The sequence below is a fragment of the Stegodyphus dumicola genome, chromosome 12, assembly GCF_044657685.1.
Source record: "Stegodyphus dumicola isolate Sdum_Otavi_A_Nest chromosome 12, ASM4465768v1".
Classification (NCBI taxonomy): domain Eukaryota; kingdom Metazoa; phylum Arthropoda; class Arachnida; order Araneae; family Eresidae; genus Stegodyphus; species Stegodyphus dumicola.
Window position 1 is genome coordinate 50,003,777 of NC_140779.1, and position 20,267 is coordinate 50,024,043.

General features: G+C 35.1%; 1 long non-coding RNA gene across 12 annotated transcripts in view; it reads left to right on the forward strand.

The window, feature by feature from the left end:
* LOC118203653 (uncharacterized) overlaps window positions 1-20,267 on the forward strand; it is a 254,465-nt gene that overhangs the window by 165,178 nt on the left and 69,020 nt on the right. For 8 of the 12 annotated variants that reach the window (XR_015044430.1, XR_015044437.1, XR_015044429.1 and 5 more), the window contains exons 5-7: window positions 4,668-4,872; window positions 7,345-7,458; window positions 13,338-13,530. This is a non-coding gene — a long non-coding RNA (uncharacterized LOC118203653). Of the gene's footprint in view, window positions 1-4,667; window positions 4,873-7,344; window positions 7,459-11,455; window positions 11,546-13,337; window positions 13,531-20,267 lie in introns of all 12 variants that reach the window. The other 4 variants (XR_015044427.1, XR_015044433.1, XR_015044432.1 and 1 more) reach the window with 4 other exon arrangements.

Here is a 20,267-nt window from a genome sequence, read left to right on the forward strand (position 1 = left end):
TCCATGAAAAGGAACTGCTGACCCATAGCGCTTCTAAAAAGACACACATATGGAAGAAGAATCTCGTTCCAATAACGGGTCCCGTTGACTGAACCTGCGTCGAAGATGTGAAGGTCTGTACGACTACCAAGCATGATGCCTCCCCAAACGAGAACACCGCCACCTCTACACCTGTCTCTTTCAATGACGTTCGAGGGATGATTGCGGCTTCCCCGCTCTCTCCAGATGAGTATGCGATGAGAATCGCTACTCAGACTGAATCTGCTCTCATCTGTAAAGAGTAGTCGTCCCCATTCATTGTCTCTCCAATTCCGGTGTTCCCGGCACCACAGAGAACGCCTTCTCCGATGGGCAGGCGTTAGAGGTACACACCGTACAGGGCGTCGTGCAAACAGACCACCACCGTGCAGTCTTCTGGCCACGGTAAAACGCGATATCGGTCGTCCAGTCGCCTGTGTCGTGTGTCTAGCGATTTCTCCCGCTGTCTGCCGCCTGTTTCTTCTGGCCTGTAAGGCAATATACCGGTCATCTGCGGGTGTGGTTTCTCGTGGACGACCACTACTAAACCCCCGGATAGGTGTTCCTGTAGTTTGAAATTGTCTCCAAAGTCGTGAAACGATGCTGTGAGCAATTCCGAACTCTGCAGCTACACTTGTCACACTGCGGCCTTCCTCCAACTTCCCAATGATTCGACCTCGGGTAAAAGCATCCAGATGTCGTCTAACAGATTGATTATTCGCCATTTCTCGCTGAGGCAGCAACTCGGTGTGATTTTAACTGCTATACGGCGTGCAATCTCTTTGCCAGAAATACTGATCTTACACCGACAACGTGCTTTATACTACTCAGACACTCCCCCATTACGTCTACCTGCATATCTGCGCAAGTGCTACCTTACATCACCTTACTTAATCTCCTGATTGGTCTTTCTGTCCGCTCTGCCTCTTCGTTCAGCTGATATGCTAATTTTTCAACTTCGTCCTTAATTTTTGCGCACCAGTGTAGTGTAAGACCATGGTCCTTTTGTTTTCTAAATGTGTATTTAGTATTTGATTTGTATTTTGTATTTAATTTGTATTTGATAGCATTTGATTTGTTTTAGTTATTGAATTTATTGTTCATGTTGTTTGTTATTGTAATGCAATGCTTATTATTGTATTTATGCCTTTAAGTTTAAGTTTGGCTTCCTGTCGAGGGATTGTACTGCCCGGGAGCGTGCAGTCCTTGGGAAGGGGGCAGTGTTACGGATTTCATATTTAAATAGCTAATGTTAGTTGAATTATAAATTAAATTGTTTTATTCCCTGTGCAATGCAGCGCATGATGAATATTAAGAGAAAGCTAAGCCGGAAAAATTAAAAATACAAGAGCACGTGCATTTAACATTTAATAAATAAATATCTCTTTCGAGAAATTTCCAGAAAATTCTCTCACGCGATTTAAAATCTTATAAAAAGAGCAAAACCTCTCAATTGGTGATTTTAGTTAGTTTGTTATTGTTCTAAGAGTTTGCTTAGAAAATTGCTCTTGTTGATTGTAGCAAATTCGCGGATTAGCTTTCTTTAGCTGTTTTGAATTAAGTTCTCTTGAACGTTTGAGTAGTTAAAAGATAACTACTGTGAGATATTGTAATATTGCACGAATATCTGAGGAAATTTAAGCATTTTTGTTGTGATAATAATAAATTTTCTTCATTTTTCATCGGACTTGTGCATTCATTTCATAACGACGTACGCACGCAACAATATGACTGTATTGTTGTCTAAGCAGAAATAATGCATGATTATAAAGTAAATATTAGAATTTAGTGATTGTATATGTACGATTTAAAATAATAATTGCGTATGATAGAGCACGTGAGGGAAAAAATCATTGAATTTTATTCATCTGAAAACTTTGTAATCGATAAACAACGCCCACTTGATTATTATTGATACGAGTCTGTCTATCGATGGTGAAGGATAGTCTATGCCATCCGAAAAAGCGGCGAACGATTTTTTTATCTCCAGTGTGCAGGACTCTTGCCACTCGGAAAAATGAGGACGGAAATTAGATTTTTCAGAGTTTTAAATTAATATCTCTGATTTTAACTATTTTTATTTATTTATTTATTTTTGAAAAAGGGGAGGTCGACCTTTTCCAGGAACCAGAAAAGTATTGGAGAAAGTTTGGTGCCGATAGCTATAGTAGTGACTGAGTTAATCGTGAACAAACAAACGCACAGACATTCTTCTTTCTATCTATAGATAATGAGTTATTTTCCAGTCGTTTTATCTCAGGGCTTTTCACCAGCCATGCAACGACACCATTTAAAGAGCAGTAAATACGAATATCAGTTCCTGAACAGCAGAAAATTAATTATATATCTTTGCATACTATGTTTTGAGATAATTTATTTCTGCTTTATGCTATGCAGTTCACTTAAAAAAATAATTTTTCAAATAAGTATAATTTGGAAAAAAATAAACTGGAGATCACAGCCTTTGGGGTCCAGTGATTCTATGTCTCCATTTCGATTTAAGTTTCGTTTAGGCGAAATTACCTGCTGGGTAAAGACTGTTAGGCAGAGTTTTTACTGATTAATATAGTTAGTACTTATCATTTTAACAGTAATCCACTTGCATTTTTCAGTCCAACGAAAATAAATACTTTAAAAAATGTGGAACTATATACAAGAGAAATTATGCGGGTATTATCTATTTATTTCCTATGAACACTCACACACCCACGAAAAATTTGATAATTTCTTTAAAAACAGCATCTGCCGGGAAAGATCTAAACTACAGGAGAAAGTGGAAAGGATGCAACTCAGGTACATCCTACTTAAAAAAAAAAAAAAAAAAAAAAAAAAAAAAAATCATGAAACGTAGACGTGTTTAACATATGTCTGCAAATATTTCGTGCTATGTATGAAGTGATTATTTATTAATGTCAGGCAATATGAACACATATCTGCGTGATAAATAAATACGTTATTCCTGTTAAAATTGCTTGTTGTTCCTCGTGCCTTTCTAATGTCCTTGAGCTTGCATCCTTAGGAAACGGATCATCACAACTCGTATAATTACATGTATATGACAAATATAACCTTTGTTCTTTCAGTACTTTGACAGCTTACATTCATTCGGAACATTTTCTCCTTTTCTGTATGCAAACATGAATAATTACGACGTATCAGTATCAGTTTTTTTTTTTTTTAATATATATTCGCGGAGGTCTTCTCGATTGAAATTAAGTTAGAGTTAGACGGAAAGCCTTTGAATGCCTTGCCTTAATTAAATGATATATATAAAAAAAACTCAGTGCCGCAAGAAGGCACTGTACGCCTAGTGGGCCACGGCCTGCAGTGCCCTTTTTCTGCTTTCTTGACCTTGGTCCCCGGAGTGCATCAGCATATGCCCTGGACAAATGGTCAGCTTGTCGCAGGACCCCCCGGTGTTTAATCCCCAAGCGAACTTGGTACTCATTTTATCGTCCCACTCAAGGGATGAAAGGCTGCGTTAACCTTGTTCAGCCCGGGGATCGAGCCCCGGACCCGTGGTGCAGCTGAGTGACACACTAGCTACATCGCAACCGGGAGGTGAACTAAATAATATAATCAAATTAATATTTTTTTACAGTCAAATTTAATATTCCTTTTTAAATCCATACTCGAAGATTATAATCACTTTCAGACTCCTTTCATCACTTTGATGGCGTTTTTTATTACTGCTCAAATAAGTACTAGAATGCTGAAACTCAAAAGGTAGAAGGTCTTAACGGAAACTTGCCTAGATGCTTTGCTCAAACAGTATAACAAACAATCGCATCTTTATAACATTATATGCAGATGACTCTATGGATAACTTTATATTCAGTGATTTGGCTTTTGTTTTATTTGTTCATCTGAAGAGAGAGCTTTAGCATGGCCCTGCTATCAAGTATTTTGAACCACAGAGCCGCAACACAGCAAGCGAAATGTATTGAAGTATCTTGTCATTAGTTTAAGTCTTTCCACGTTTGCTGTGGAAGAGATCATTTTTTCATATTCAACAATATTAATTGTATTAATTAAGTAAATTTCTGCCACATGTTTCACAAGTTATGGTTTTGTTTCGTGTTAGGTGTGCTGTGACGAATCTTTCATATTGCGACGTCCATCAGCGACTGAACGGTAAAACTGCTGAACACTTGTAGTTCACACCGGGTTAGAATCCCGGCCAAAAGTTTGACTGCAGTTGAGTTTTCATGATTTTTTTCACATATAAGGTTAATACGAGAAACTTTCCCTTAAACAATCCTCCGCAGTTTACGTTTTTCTTAGATAACCGTCATCTAGTTTGCCTTGATCCAATTTTGACAAAACAAGTACTTCCATAAAACAAAGAAGTTTCGTCGTGTAAAATTGTTGATAATATATGGATATGAAAGGTTTGTTTTCAAATATTTTCGAACACTAAGGCTCTTAGCAGAGGCACGAAATTTTAATAATCATTAGAATAATTTCCATCTCTGGAATGATCATGCTTGAAAAACAAGCAAAATGATACCACACAAGCTATTATATCTCTAGAATAAGCTGATATTCTTATCTAATAGTATAATAAATTCGCTGCTAAAGGTTTGAAAGCTGTTTATTTATATAGAAAGCATTTTAATAATTATTTCTTATTTATTTATTTTAAATAGGAACCTGACGATGAGACTTGGAAATGCTGACGAATCTATCGTTCATCTGATCTCCGAAGCGCAGTACGAGGTGCACCACGAAACAACTAATATTATGCATCCAGTGGAGAGGAAAAACGGCACACAAATCATCAAACCTTATACAAGAGTGGAACCCACAATCTCTTTTTCGGTCTGATATTCATTCTTGCTAGAGATGTCCAAGGTTATTTTATTTAATAATTAAATCTCACAGAAGTTTCATACTTTTTCAGCAGTATGACAGATAATGGCAGAACATACGAACTAGGAAACTAATATGAAAAAAATGTAGGCGCTTATGAATATATGTATCTAATTTTGCCAATAGTGAACTGTTGGTAAATATGCATTAATGTCATTGACATAGATACATGTAAATGAGAAACGGTCTTATTCCACTAATGAACCATCATCCAAGGATGCTAACTAGATTAATGAAGTTTCTGCACACACAAACACACACACACATGCCTTCATAAAATACCCTCTACCAAGTTACATTTTCACATCCACACTTCTCCAACACCATTCTCTCACAATATCCAAGTTACACGCCCTAATAGCGTTTCTAGTGCAGCAATCATGTAACTACATTGCCATTTTGCTGTCCACTTAAATTTAGCAAATATGTTAAGTTAAATTTAATTCATTTCTGGCCAACTTCATGTGTCATTTTTGTTAATATAAAAAGACTTTCTTATAAAGATGTTATATTTTTAGTAAAATAAGAAAATTTAAATTTATGATTCTTATTATTGATTTCTTATTATTTTTTATATACCTTTTTACATTTCTTTTGTTTCTGAATTGTTTAATTCTTTTTGCAACTGTTGTTTGTAATTATTTTTGTTATACGAAAATGGCGAATGTGTTCAAATGTGTTGGGGAATGGTTTTCTTGTGCAAGAATATTTAAATCTTTATTTAAGTTTTATTCTTGATATGTGTGTGTGTATGTGATTATGACAAAGCACACTAGGGCTATCTGCCTAAGAGGAGGGATGCCTTTCGTGGAGGACTTTCTAAGGGAAACTGGCTCGTATACACGTTACACATGGGGAAAACCACGAAAACGCCCATGCAGCCAGCCCGTTCGCGGGATTCGAACCTCGGACCGAACTACCAGTGTTCAGAGACTTTACCGCTCGGCCGCTGGTGGGCCTTGATTTAAACTATAATATATTTTTTAATATTTTTTATTTCTTTCTTTTCGACATGATTAGTTCTTGCGTAGTAAGACGACGGAAAAATTTGTATCTGTTAATAATTGTGATTTAATCTCAAATTGATTTGTTCCCTTTGAAAAGTCAATTAATTTCCAATTAATAGTAATAATTGTTTCAATTTTTACTTTTATTTACTATATTTTAATTAAAAGTGGCTCACATTTTAATTTTTTCTTTCAATACACAGTTCTTAAATTTTAATTTTTTCATAAAAATGAACATTTATGAATTCTACTTAACTATTTTGTTAATATTCACAATTTTTATCAGTTTTCACAGTTACTTTTCCTAGGAGATAATCCAAAAACTACTTAATAAATCCATATATGTATATATATATACAGAGAGAAAGATATATATATATATATATATATATATATAGATATATCTCCCAACCAGTGGCCGAATGTCAGGACAGCTGAATAGTGTTTGTTAGATCAGGGTTTGAACCCGGGCTGGTTGCATGTTTGGTTTCCGTGATTTTTCGTCTACACAACATAAATACGAGCCAGTTCCTTGAAAGAGCCCTTCACGAAGGTATCTTTTCTCTTTTGAAGATAGCCCTCGTGTATTTTGAAACATTCAGAAAATGCATACATTTGCAAAACAAACCAAAAACGAAATAGGTAATTATTTTTGCTTTATATACAATAACAATATTCAAATCACATTTTTGATAGTGATTAAAAAAATGCAGATTTTGTTTTTCAAACCTATTGAAAATACTTATTTTTATTAGAAATTATATATGTAAGAAATATGAAATAATCCTGAGCACAATGTCAGCCTTAAAATTCTGAGGAAAGCAAATGTTTTAGAAACAGGGAAAAAAAAAAGTAGTTTCAGTGGTCAAAAAAAGCAGTTTGTACCTTAAAATTACTCTTATTCTTTCTTTTAACATATTCGCCAGCAACGAAAGGCGCCAGAAAAGTTTCGTGCTGTCGCCGCAACTACTCATTTTCTTTCTTCGCGCTTCTGTGACTGCATTTTTGATGCGCAATTAGATGGTTTGTCTTCTGACTGGCTTTCGGAGTCACCGCACTGGATAAAAGCCGTGAAATCAAGCTACATGCTCCACTGAGTGAGAGTAGTCCATAAAGGAGATGAACATTTCATTTTGAAGGTCAGAGGAAATGTTCACAACTGTAGCAAGATAAAAATAATCGATCGTATTTAAATAAACTATCAAACGTATGATATTAGATTTATTTCTATTGATTTCTTTTTCCCTGTACATGTGTATGAAAAATTTCGGTAGAGAAAAAAGATCACAATGAACGAAAGATATTCTTAATTATTTTTCTTACATATTGTCATTTAATTGCTTCAAAATTACAGCAATTCTTATGCGCTAAGGCATTGAAAAGAAATTTATACAATGATAATTTGGCATATTGTGAAGAGTTAAATTATGGTTTTGTTTCGTGTTAGGTGTGCTGTGACGAATTTTTCATATTGCGACGTCCATCAGCGACTGAACGGTAAAACTGCTGAACACTTGTAGTTCACACCGGGTTAGAATCCCGGCCAAAAGTTTGACTGCAGGTGAGTTTTCATGATTTTTTCCACATATAACGTTAATACGAGAAACTTTCCCTTAAACAGTCCTCCGCAGTTTACGTTTTTCTTAGATAACCGTCATCTAGTTTGCCTTGATCCAATTTTGACAAAACAAGTACTTCCATAAAACAAAGAAGTTTCGTCGTGTAAAATTGTTGATAATATATGGATATGAAAGCGGTTAAAAATGTTATCATAAAATGCAAGAAGAGTGAAAATGACGGACCGTAATATCAGAAGTTTTCATTCATTTTTCATTAATGCTACACATTTTCAATCGAAATACTGCAATGCCTAAACAGGGTGTAGAAAAAACTTGCACATTACTGTACCTTTTTCTGGTGGTAACGTTGCACCTCGGATCGAAATTTCGTTCATAAATTAAGTCAAAAAGAGATAAAAATAATCTCACCCATGGGTGAAAATAAAAAAATAAATGGCTTTGATTTGCAAAGAGTTTGTCTATAAGTTTCTAGAATTTTTCAAACTCGCATTTTTTTCAATGAAAGTAAATTTTGTGTGCATAGAACTGATGGTTCACAAACTATGCTTCCAACTGTTAAACGCAACGAAATCGTATTTAGTTTGAAGTTATACACCTAAAAATGAATTACTAATTTAACTGTAATTGAAGGATTACTAAATGTAGGAAAACATGTAAAATATTACGAAAAGATTTAATAAGAAGTGAACTAAACCTGAGACGTGAATATGAAAATGAATTTTAATTACAGCAGGCTAAATATCAAAACACAGAGCAAAAGTTAAGTAACTGTTACGTAAAGATTCTTGGGCTCACCAGCGGCCGAGCTGAACAGGTGTAATTCGGTCCGGAGCTCAATTCCCGGCGAACGGGCTGGTTTCATGGGCACTTTTGTGGTTTATCTTATGTGTGACATGAATAAGAGCCAATTTACCTTCAAAAGTCTTCCACGAAAGCATACTTTCCCTTAGCAGATAACTCTCTAGTACTTTGCAATAATTAAATAAACCAAACAGTAAAGATTTTGTAGGTTAAATTACATCTCGCAACTTGGATAATCTTCTAATGCTTGATGTATGTTTCCTTTTGAGCCAAGTCATGCAACTTTAGACGTTCAGAAGAAAACATAATAAATTTTTTAATAAAGTTATGCAAAAGTACTTCAGAGCTTTAACAAAGAACTCTCGTAAAATCATATTCGATTATCTTTGTCTCTTGACAACTTGCATAATATCTTTGTATGTGTATGTTGTCGCAAGCAACTTGACTGTTTTTTTAAATGATTACGTATGATATTGTACAATATTTATTTTATGAAAATTTTGTGAAATTTTATTCATTCACATTAACTTGCAGTGAAATAAAGCGATGATAAAATACTCCCCCTCAACTAAAGAGTAGGAAAATATCAAGATTAATCTTTTAATTATTGTGTTCATCAGTTAACTATCTAAAGATAATTAGATTGATTTAATTTAATCCATCTATTTAAGGAAGAATTTAGGCTAGGTTATTTGGATGTGACAAAGCGTACGAGGGATGTATACTCAAGAAGGGGATTTCCTAACGGAAACAGAATCTTATTTACTTTGAACATGGAAAAAAGCCATAAAAACAGCGTTGTAGCCGGTATGCATAGCCAATATGTGCAAAAGTGCCGGTACCTTTTCTCAAGTCAGGCACCGTTCGGCAAGGCTTGAAGATGTGCTGTGATAAGGTGCTGGCCTTTCGGGAAATCCAGTGTCGTGAAGAAAGAAAGTAATGACCATCAAAGTCGCCCATGTGAAGGTCTTAATCCCGATGGACCATCGCCAACTTCCATAAAGGGGCCGGCACCTTTATAATATTTTATGAAATCGTCCGGTCGGCAACAGATGAAAACTCCTTACATTTATGCATTGAAGTATAGAATTAAATCCAACAATCCGCCTCTGATGGTAATACTCATAAGTTTATTTACACAGATTGCGAAATTTTTTAGAGGGTTTCGATTAACATCAGCTTTTACGTAGATCTTTAAAACAAAACTTCCATCTCTTCATCCAGTGAGTATATGAATCTAAATCACTAAATCAGAAAGGTTTTTTTTTTTTTTTTCTGTGAGAACTAATACAGTTGTCCATTGGGTCTTCTTTCTTGAAATTGACTCCGGAATTGCAAATATGGAGGGAGGGGAAACTTCGAACCGGAAATAAACTGAGTTTCAATAAGGTATAATAAAAAATTTTAATATTTTAAGCCAATTTTAGTAACAACGTAATAACTTTAGTGTTGAATTTCAGCCAAAAATTAACTATATTACTTTCATATTTCACAAAAATAATCATTTTAGTTGCAGCATCTTTTTTTTTTTTTTTTTCTTTTTTTCCTTTTGCTCATGTTACTTCTTTATTTTGAAGCCAACAGCCAAATTCTTCCTACAAATGCATTTTACTATATTTCTATAAATGCATGTCTGAAGTATCTGAAGTGAAATACACAAACCGTGTACACTGAAGTAGTTGAAGAAATTAATTAGGACTATTACCTATTTCAAATCATTGCTCATTTCTATTAAAATTTAGTTTTTGATTATATAAGGTGGCAAATGTACTGGTTTCCGGGGGAAAAAATATGAAAACACAAAATTTGGATCAGTTCAATATTTCCCGCTGATGTATAACAGGCCTCGTGCATTTGAAGAATCAGTATTTGAAATGAAAGTGACTGTGCCAGTAATTCAGCAAAGTTAAAATATAAGGATCTTAAATATTACTAACGTTTATTTTATTTTGAAACTTTACTGTCCTCTCTTATTTTCCACTTCCGGCGGCCAGAATAAACGCGTTAGTTTAGTTATGCAAATTGTGCTTGAAAACTCTCAAGTATTTAAGTTGTAGCTTTTTGCCAGGTAGAGAGAGTTAAATGTGCTTTCGCATCTGCTCTGTCCAAAATCTCAGCTGAATATGTGTTTATAGCATGATTTTGATTTCATCCTCATCACTCATTTAATGCAAAGCAAAAGGTTGTAAATATTGTGTATATAATCTTCTAGTTTATGAAAAAAAATTATATTTTATGCATTATATCTTGTCTCCAGGACTCACTCAGGCATTTCTGTCCCTGCATCGCGCTACATGAAGCAACCAAATGAAGATAGCTAGTATACAGCTTGTAGCTTTGCAAGCTAGACCCGGCGGTAACGGCAAACGAAACGGAACGGAGCACGTAGAGGGAGAGAGAATGAGCCTTCTCGCCATTTTATTTCACGCGTGCTTTCAATCAGTTGCTGTCCGCCTTTAAGGCCAGAGGTTTAGTCCTCTTGGCATTGAAGACGCATTGTAGTTTTCTCGCAGCTTACGTACTACATACGTAAAAATCTAAAAGGCCGATCTTAGTGTTATTCGTCTGTGTAAAATATTCGAGTTTAGCTCTTATTTAAATTAACTTACAGTAGTTCTCATTTTCTTACGTTCAGACCACAAGTGTTTGGTCTTTGTTTCCCGAAGTGAGGGAGCACCTGTAATTTGTGGACACCCTTCTCATCTTGTCATCTCTTCTACAACCCATAAGGACATAGTTTTCAGTAAACTCACTGTTCTATTCAGGACACTTACATGTTCGTAAAGCAGATAAGGGGAAATAGTAGTCCTGATAAAAGTAACTATGCTAGTAATTCAGTAAAATGACAGTTACTGTGTCAATAATTGAAATAACTGTAGCAATGCGAGTAAGAATTTTGGATATCGTTCTTTAAACAATATGTATTGCATAAGTAGCTAAGCTCCTGCTACTAAGAACGCAATGAGTAAGTGAGGAACTAATAAGTAACTTACTGCAATCGTAAAAATTCCTGTATAGAGATGATAGAAATAAGAATGTTTTATAGTAGATATTGGCCATAATTAATGTCTTCCACTACTTTATTGTGCAAAGCTTGTAGTATGTACTGATTATTTTGCAGTAATACTTTAACCATATAATCCATACCTATGTGGACTTAGTACAATTCATTTACAGAAAGACAGAGTTATTTGTTTGAAAAAACGAAAAAGCTGAAACTTTATTCAAATATGACAGCAACGGAGCGGAAGGGTGTGTTTTCAGAAGGTAAGAATTTCTTGAAATAGCTGCTTATCTCATTTTCTCTGTAGGATAAAGGTTTTATGCAATCAATTCTTTCATTCATTTCTCACTACTGGGAAACGAATTTTTTTTTCCATTGTGTAAGGGGCAAAAAAGCTTAAGGGCGTGCATTTGAGTTGAATAAGGGTGGACCGGCATAAAAGTGTAGATATCTACTTGAAGATTATCCAGTGTATCCGCAAGACTCGAAACCTCATAATGAACACTCAACAGCGACATGTGTGGCGGTTGTCTTGAATCCGTGGGTCATCATTGACCATGCCACACCTTTGTGATGGAGAACCGTTATGGTGGCGTTAAATTTTCTTTGAGCTAATCGTCGTAAAGTACTTGTAGTGGCAAACTGATTACTTAAATAGTTAACTGTATGACAAAGGGATCTAAAGAAACCCTTCAGTAAGCCGAATTCAAATTCGTTTCAACATTTTTACATACCTGGTTCACAAATTTAATTACATTCAGAGTCATTCATTTGTTTATAAAATAATGAAGCATTTTTTTAGTTCACTGAAATATTATTTTAAAACTTTGGGTGAGGAGAATAGCGACTGTGTTTTACGTAACGAATAAGCATGCTTCTGTATTGAAATTTTTAGGAAAATTTTAAGCGTATTATAAAATATATTTGATGAGATAATATCTCTTAATTAAACATAGTTTGTAGGTTCCTGATGATGTGGAAAATGCTACTTTACCTACAGTTTATTTTCTTTGACTTTGTGATGCGCATGCTAGGTATTTGAAAAAGAAGCAAACTATTTTGAAAATTTGGTATAATATAATTATTTGTGTTGAAATGACCATCAAAGTATTTGCAACAGGAGAAATTTCGAAGATATACTAACATAACCAAGATTTATATATTTTCTGTGCCTGAACCGCCTACCTTATGCTTTTATCAAGATGGTGCTAAAATGTTAATTGCGAAATATCAGATCAATAGCAGTAATAAACTCGTTTTAATACTATAATCTTATGTCTGCCTTTCTCTCTTAAACAAGTACGTCCAAAACTACTTATGAAACTGATAGGATTATGATATGTAGAAATTGACTGAAAACACCCAAGATGTCTTGTTACAACTTGTTCTGGTTACCGGTCAAGTTACGATACCCAGATAGGCACTGGAAACATACGCGAACGATGTCTTTTTACAACTTGTTCTGGCTTGTCTTCTTGCACCAAGCTAAACAAGATCTTAATATGATCTATGAATCTTAGGTGTATGAAAACAGACCATGTAACAGGCGGTTCACAAACAGAAACTTTGCAAATTTTTGTGATTAAGAGAAGCTTTGTCATTCTCCCTCTAAACAGATTTCTTAATACAGATTTTCATCTATACAACTTCTTTATGATTATATAATATTATGCTTTGTGCTTATTTCCGATCTACACGGGCACATCAAAATCACGATGTTTGTGCCAGTCCTACCTGGGTGTTTTCTTGTGCTACGTTTCGTATGCATGCAGTCACTGAGGGTAATGCTGACTTGCAGTTTTACAAAAAACTCGATCAGCATTTGAAAACAACTCATTTGATAAGCAGTTCACTCAAACTTAAGACAATTTTGTGATATAAGTGAAACTTTAATATTGCACATTTACATAGGCACCTTAACGGTTCCTTTATGATAATAGATACTTTATACCAAATGTGAGAAGTATTTTTTTAATTGCTCTGTGTAAGTCAACCATAGAGAGTATATTTTCATTGCCGCGTCCATTCATTGCATCCTAAATTTAACCGTTTCAGATCTTCGCAACCAGCCGTCAAATGCCTCCTCAAAGCGCCACTCTTAAAGTCAAGACAATCCAGTTTTTCCATTTACGCTTCGCGGGAAACGGAATACTCCGGGGAAGCGTTGTCAGAGAGCTACCCCCTACTCTTCCTTCTCCAGTATAAAGAAGTCGAGACCTACCGGAAAGATGGATGAAAACCTAAAAAAGTAAGAAAATATGAAAGAAGAGAGAAAAATGGGCCTCCCGACTGAATCTCCGTGGTCGTACAGTAGATGGCAGTACATTTATCACCTTGGAGCCAAACTAAGAGGGCGCTTCAAGTTGGATCATGTCAATAAGGAAGGATCAGAAGCAGTTCTGACTGCTCCTCTTTTGCTTCATTTCACTTTTCTTCTTTCTTCCTTTCACGAGACTCAGATAAGCTGCATGTGTTATTCTATTTACTGTTATTTTTGCCTTGTTTGGAATATTCTTTTACTCGTATATATATGGTTTCGTTTTTTCCCACAATGCAAGTGTGATTGCCATAATTGTAAATAACAGCAATGAGAGATAGTACATAATTATTCATGCAAAACTCGCCTACTTTCAGTTCCATGAATAACTAACTTTATTTATTTATTTTGTAAATTTTTTGTTTATTTTATTTATTTTTTATTTATATTTATTTATTTATTTATTTATTTATTTACTTATTACTAACTGAAATCAGAGCACGAGAATCCATTCCTCCTATAACTGTTTGACGTTCGGTATGTCTCTAACAGAGACTTGACAAATTTTTTGGACCGTTACGTTAGGTTAGGTTAAGCTGCCATGTATATTATCTCCATACACTGTCCTTACCATTGCGCTAAATGTAAAGTTTATCTCACCTGCGGTCTCATGCATACCATACTCTAGTATTTATTATTCGGGAAAATATAAAGTCTTCAGATTTAATATATTTGCAACGCTTAAAAAACTGAGCGATTTAAAAGCAATAAACACATATCGAAAAGAAAGACTCGCTATGTGAAACTAACGTTAATTGGCGTATCAGTTTTAGCAAGAATTTTTAGCGATTGAATCAATTCGGTAATTGATTCCATCATTTTCAAAAGATCAGCCGCTAAAAGCGGTTAATTGTAATATTCAATATTTGCATTTATTGGCAGCGATATAAGGGCTTCCAATGTACGATCCGTCCAACTAATAGGTTTTATGAACATTTGCATCGTTATTTTAATTAATAAATTCTTCTCACATTATTTAAAGTATGTTTCCAATGTCATTCATTAGTACTTACTGATGCAAAAATATTCTGTTCTTTTTCACGTTGAAGGTTCCCAGATTTAAAGAAAGTGAACAAAGCTACTTCACGGGAATTTATTTTTTATAAAATGCGCTTGTGACTGCAATTTGTCTTAATATAAAGAACTGATTTGCTAAATCGAATGAATATGAAACTGATTGAATTTTAAAATAAGAGAGAAGAAGTATTCTCTTATAATAATAATTTAGAATTTTTCGAATTAAATTGCTGTAATTCCAGATTTTCAAGGAAATATCGGAGCATAACATTCTTTTAACAGAAGCAAACTCAGAGTTTTGGGTTGAAATACTTTTATTCATAATTCATCAGTTAAAAATTTTTAATGGTAAGTTGAGAAAATAGGTTAAACTTTAGCTGTTTTATAGCAGGAAGGATTAAATGCGGAACCTTCAAAAGTAACCTCCATTATATACACTCACGTTTGTGAAAATTGCAACACCATGAAGGACTTACGCGAGTGAGCTGAAATTTTCAGGAAATGCAAAGTAGCGCATGATATGCAAATGATTAGAATTGCAAATCCGTAGCGCATGCGTATGCTGAGCAGCGCCCTCTGAACGGCTGATGGATCCGAATAAATAGACGGCTGTAGCGAGGCGTGTATGGTTATCGGTGGTTATCTGCTAGTGGTAAACGTTAACTCAATCTGTACTTATGCCTCGTCGACGAAAGAGAGCGAGATTTGAACAACTTACAGAGTTTGAACGAGGGAGAATCATCGGCCTTCGTGAAGTTGGATTGTCGTATCGTGCAGTAGCCTCTCGTGTGCAGCGTAACAGCAGCACAGTGATGCGCGTTTGGAAGCAGTGGACGGACGAGTGTCGGACAACTCGGAAATCCGGGAGTGGACCCCGAAATGTGACGTCAGCTCGCGATGATAGACACCTGGTCCGCATGGCGCGGACGGACCGTACAGCTTCCTCTAGACAATTGGCAGCACTGTGGTCAATAGCTACAGGTGTTTCATTGTGTGCTTCATCAATTCGTAGACGTCTGCTGCAGTGTGGACTGCGCGCACGGACTCCTTTATACAGGATCCCCCTAACGCACGACCATCGCCGCCTGCGGCTACAATGGGCCAATCAGCATAGAGACTGGCGTGCTGATTGGCAGCATGTCGTGTTTTCTGACGAATCCCGCTTTAATTTGTGGTACCATGATGGCCGCATTCGTGTCAGACGCTATGCCGGTGAACGCCACCTTCCGGAGTGCATTATCGAACGCCACAGTGGACGAACACCCGGAGTTATGGTCTGGGGCGCCATAGCATATCATAGACGATCTCAATTGCTACGAATTGTGGGCAATCTGAACAGCAACCGGTATATCCGTGAAGTTCTACAGCCCGAAGCTGTTCCCTTCCTTCAAAGCTTGCCAGGCGCTGTATTTCAACAGGACAATGCCCGCCCTCATACTGCTCGGATTGTTAAATCCTTCTTTGCAGCGCAGCAGGTACAGCTTCTTCCTTGGCCTGCGTGTTCCCCGGATATGTCGCCAATTGAACATGTGTGGAATGTCATTGGTAGGCGTCTTGCTCGTAATCCTCGTCCTGTTGCGTGTGCAGACGAACTTTGGGTACGCGTACCAACGATATGGAATGCTCTTCCTCAGTCAGACATTCAAACTTTGTTTGACTCCATGCCACGTCGTGTAACAGCACTTATTGCGGCGCGTGGTGGCCACACAAAATACTGATTCTGATCTCTTGTTCTTGTTTGTTTGCTTTGAACATTTAATCATTTATTTGTACCACTACCACTCAACTGTGTATTAAATTGCATTCAATTATGACGATTCCTTCTTGGTGTTGCAATTTTCACAAACGTGAGTGTATAAATGTCTAAACCCTCAGTTTTACTAAATTGAAAGCAAAAATTTAAACTATCAGACACAATTTTTTCACAACATAGGTACAGTTCATTTCATTGTCTTTTATGAAGCTCATGGATTTCAATTAATTTCATAGTAAGACTAAGAACTTATCGTATTTTTTAGCCCTTAAAGTGAACAATTTAATTCGTATTTCTATACTAAAGAAATATGGATTAGATTACAAAGACAGAGGATAATCTTAATCCATGTTTAATTCAAAGTCATATTTGAATATTTTAAGCACTTCAGTAGTTTGACCTCATTGTATGTTTGCAGAATTAAATTCCTCTTTTCAAAATAATACGTTTCTTACTCTAACTTTCAAATTTTTCCTAAGATGTTTTATAATCTTCGCATGTAATGGCCATTAAAATGTTTCTTTTACCAAGATTCAAACTGTACTGATATGTTTGTAGGACTCTAGCCACGTGTAGAGACCATTACTGCTTTCTAATATTCTTTGCTTAGTATCTTTTTACGCTAATATTATAACTGTTGTTTCCTTTTGATAATTTTATGTTATATTTGCAATTACGTTTTTCTATGCTTACACATATGCATGTGTACACATCAAATACCACATTTATTTACTAATTATACGATTTTTATAAAACTGAAAAACAGAAATTCGTGTCTATCTTTCAGCTCAATTCAGTGTAAGACAGTACATTTTTTTTTTTTTTCCCTACTTTCAGTAAATTATTAACTAATTGGAAATTTATTCACATAAAATTTTACAGCCATTTGATAAACGTAAGCTGAGATTCTGCAGATTTTTCCGCTTTAGACCAAAGATTTTCAAACACATATGCACCTAAGTATCCTTTCGTTGCACTGCAAAAATTTTAGATCCTAATGGAAAGAGATGTATGAAAAAAATTTAGAAATAAAAATAATCGAGTTATATTTTAGAAATTTTATATTTTTCATAAAAGACTTATAAAGATGAAAAAAATATAAGGGTTTGAAGGTCCAAAAATTACCGATTTATGCTTAAAAATAAAAATTATTTTCCTAATTATGCTTAAGCAGAAATTTTAATATCTTTGAAATATGTTAATTAAAAAGAAGTTATTTTTTCCAAAATTTTTTTTTCTTCAATAGCGACCAAAAAATTAGGTGCATGATAGTACGAAAGAAATTAAAGCCAATAAAATAACAAATGCCAATAATTTAAGAAATATGCATACAAATAAATGGCATGTTAAGGTTATGTCATTTTAGAATATATCATAATTACACATGTCAACATAAATTTTTGAAATTCATGATCTGTGTTTTAAAAAATACCCAATGATTAAAACTTTATACTCTGAAAATTCGTTGACCTAATTACCGATATTTTAATGATTGCCATCTCATTTTATTTATTTATTTGAGATGTGTGCAGAGCTGACTATCTCAGCAATAAGCTCAGCTATAGTCTGATACTTTAGAATAAGTACTACGGGGCAATTTTCCCTTTCCGGCTTACCGGGAAATGACAACTGCGGCAGAGTCAGGTCTCCTTCCTTTACTTCATTTCCGTTTAGCACATTTCGCTTAGTGGCCCACCAGCGGCCGAGCGGTAAGGTCGCTGAACACTGGTAGTTCGGTCCGAGGTTCGAATCCCGCGAACGGGCTGGCTGCATGGACGTTTTCGTGGTTTTTCCCATGTGTAACGTGTATACGAGCCAGTTTTCCTTAGAAAGTCCTCCACGAAGGCATCCCTCCTCTTAGGCAGATAGCCCTCGAGGCTTTGCCATAATCACACACACACACACATTTCGCTTAGTGAAAAGCGCAAGAATACAGACTTTCTTGAATTACGGTCTCAAATGAGGTAGAGAAAATAAGTGCCGTGCAATGAAGACACATGTACCTTGGTAAATAAGGTACGGTCGAAAAGACCTTGAAGTGCCTTGTTTAGTTTAAAGTAGACTGCAGTAAGGTCACAAGAGAAGATAACATTTTGCAGGTACCTGACAAAAATATTTAAGAGTAACAAAGTTTGCAGCATGCAACTAAAAAGCGCAGTACCCACCTTTCTAAGGTACATACTATAAATAGTAATTAAAAAAATAAATAAAAATTTTTGCTTTCCATGGGGAATCAATTGTAATAAATAGACAAAAATCTGAAAGCTTTCAGATTTTATATTACACCCAAAGCCACGTGTTTTAAACGTTTTGTGTGCTACCTTTATTTATTAAATATCATGTTCATCGCCCTTAAACCATAAAACTCTATTCAACAGCAATGTCCAAAAATAATTTAAGAAGAGTATATCTTTAGAGTTTCGGTACACAGTCTCGTGCGTTGGAGATATTTTGAATTTTGTATAGTGTTGCCATTTCTCCCTTTGAAATCGTTGAGTTTATTAACAAAAATTTGTTACAGTTTTACAAACTATGAAATAGATAATAAAACAAACTCCAAATTTGGGCTTCCAGATGCCCATATTCGGGTAGAGACATACGTTATTCAAAATTTGATGGCTCTAGGTACAGTTGTGTTATCACAGTGCGATAAACATATATACATTCATGCAGATTCTTCATTATTTAATTTTTTTAAATATAATGCAAGGCCGTGATAATTGGTGGCAATAATTTGAAAAGTGAAACGTCATTTATAGTGAACCAACGCAAAGTGCCAAAACAAAATTAATAGTCCTTCTGTGTAAATTGCTCCTTTGGGCTTAAAATATGATAAATATGCACGATTAGATAATTCATAGCTTAAAACATAGAATCTTCTTTTAGTAGCAATGCTGTGTGCATTAACAACATTCTTTTATTTGATTTGCAATAGTTGTAAATTTAATATGTCGTTTTAATTATAAGTTTTAACTTATTTCAACACTTTGTTCTATCAGCAGTTTCAAGTCTAAATATTAACTGAGGAAAAAATTTAGCATCTATGTAATTGAAAAATGGATGCGCAGGTAAAAATGCAATATTTTTCCATAATTTTTTTTTTTTTAAGTTGCGAGTTAGGATCACAAATAATACTTTTTCTGCAACATTTTGCAGGTACAAGGCATTTATTTGCATTTATTCAATAAATAGTTTATTTTTTTTCAGTGCTTGCAATAAGGCGAATAATTCAGCCTTAAACTCATATATACAGTCATCAGGGAAATAGATGTATGTGTAATGCTCTAAATTTTTTAATTTTACTAAACACTCATGCTTTCCGAAAAATTATGTAAAACCAGAAAATTCAGATTAACGTAAAGATATCGCAAATATAAACACTTATAGCTTCTTATTTAAATTTCATAAACTTTCATTTGTTTAAAACTAACCTACATTACACTCCGAGCTCTGAGAACATCTGATGACAGAATAATGGCTTAAAATTGAATGAATACTTAAATAAACATGTGGTGTTCTTTAACTTGTTAACGACGACTAAATTTGTAGGCGGGACATAGAGAACGATACATAAGAAAAACTTTCTGACATTGAACAGGGCGATTTAAATCTGTTGAACGCGGCTTAATCTCTTGCTGTGATGGGGTTGCATCGTAATGAGTATGTGTAGCGGAATTGATTAAATGTGACAGCGGACAATATATCATCTCCGGCCGCATAAAAAAGGAGCTTTAATGAGGGAAAGTGCAAGGAAATGCAAGATAATAGCAGCGTACGCCTCGTTGCGTTATGTTCTACAGAGTTTCTGGCTTTCTTTATAAGATATGGGAAATTCTAGGCCAGAAAAAAATCTATTTTCACTGTTTTTATGCTTTACGATGCAGCGTCCGTGTTTCGG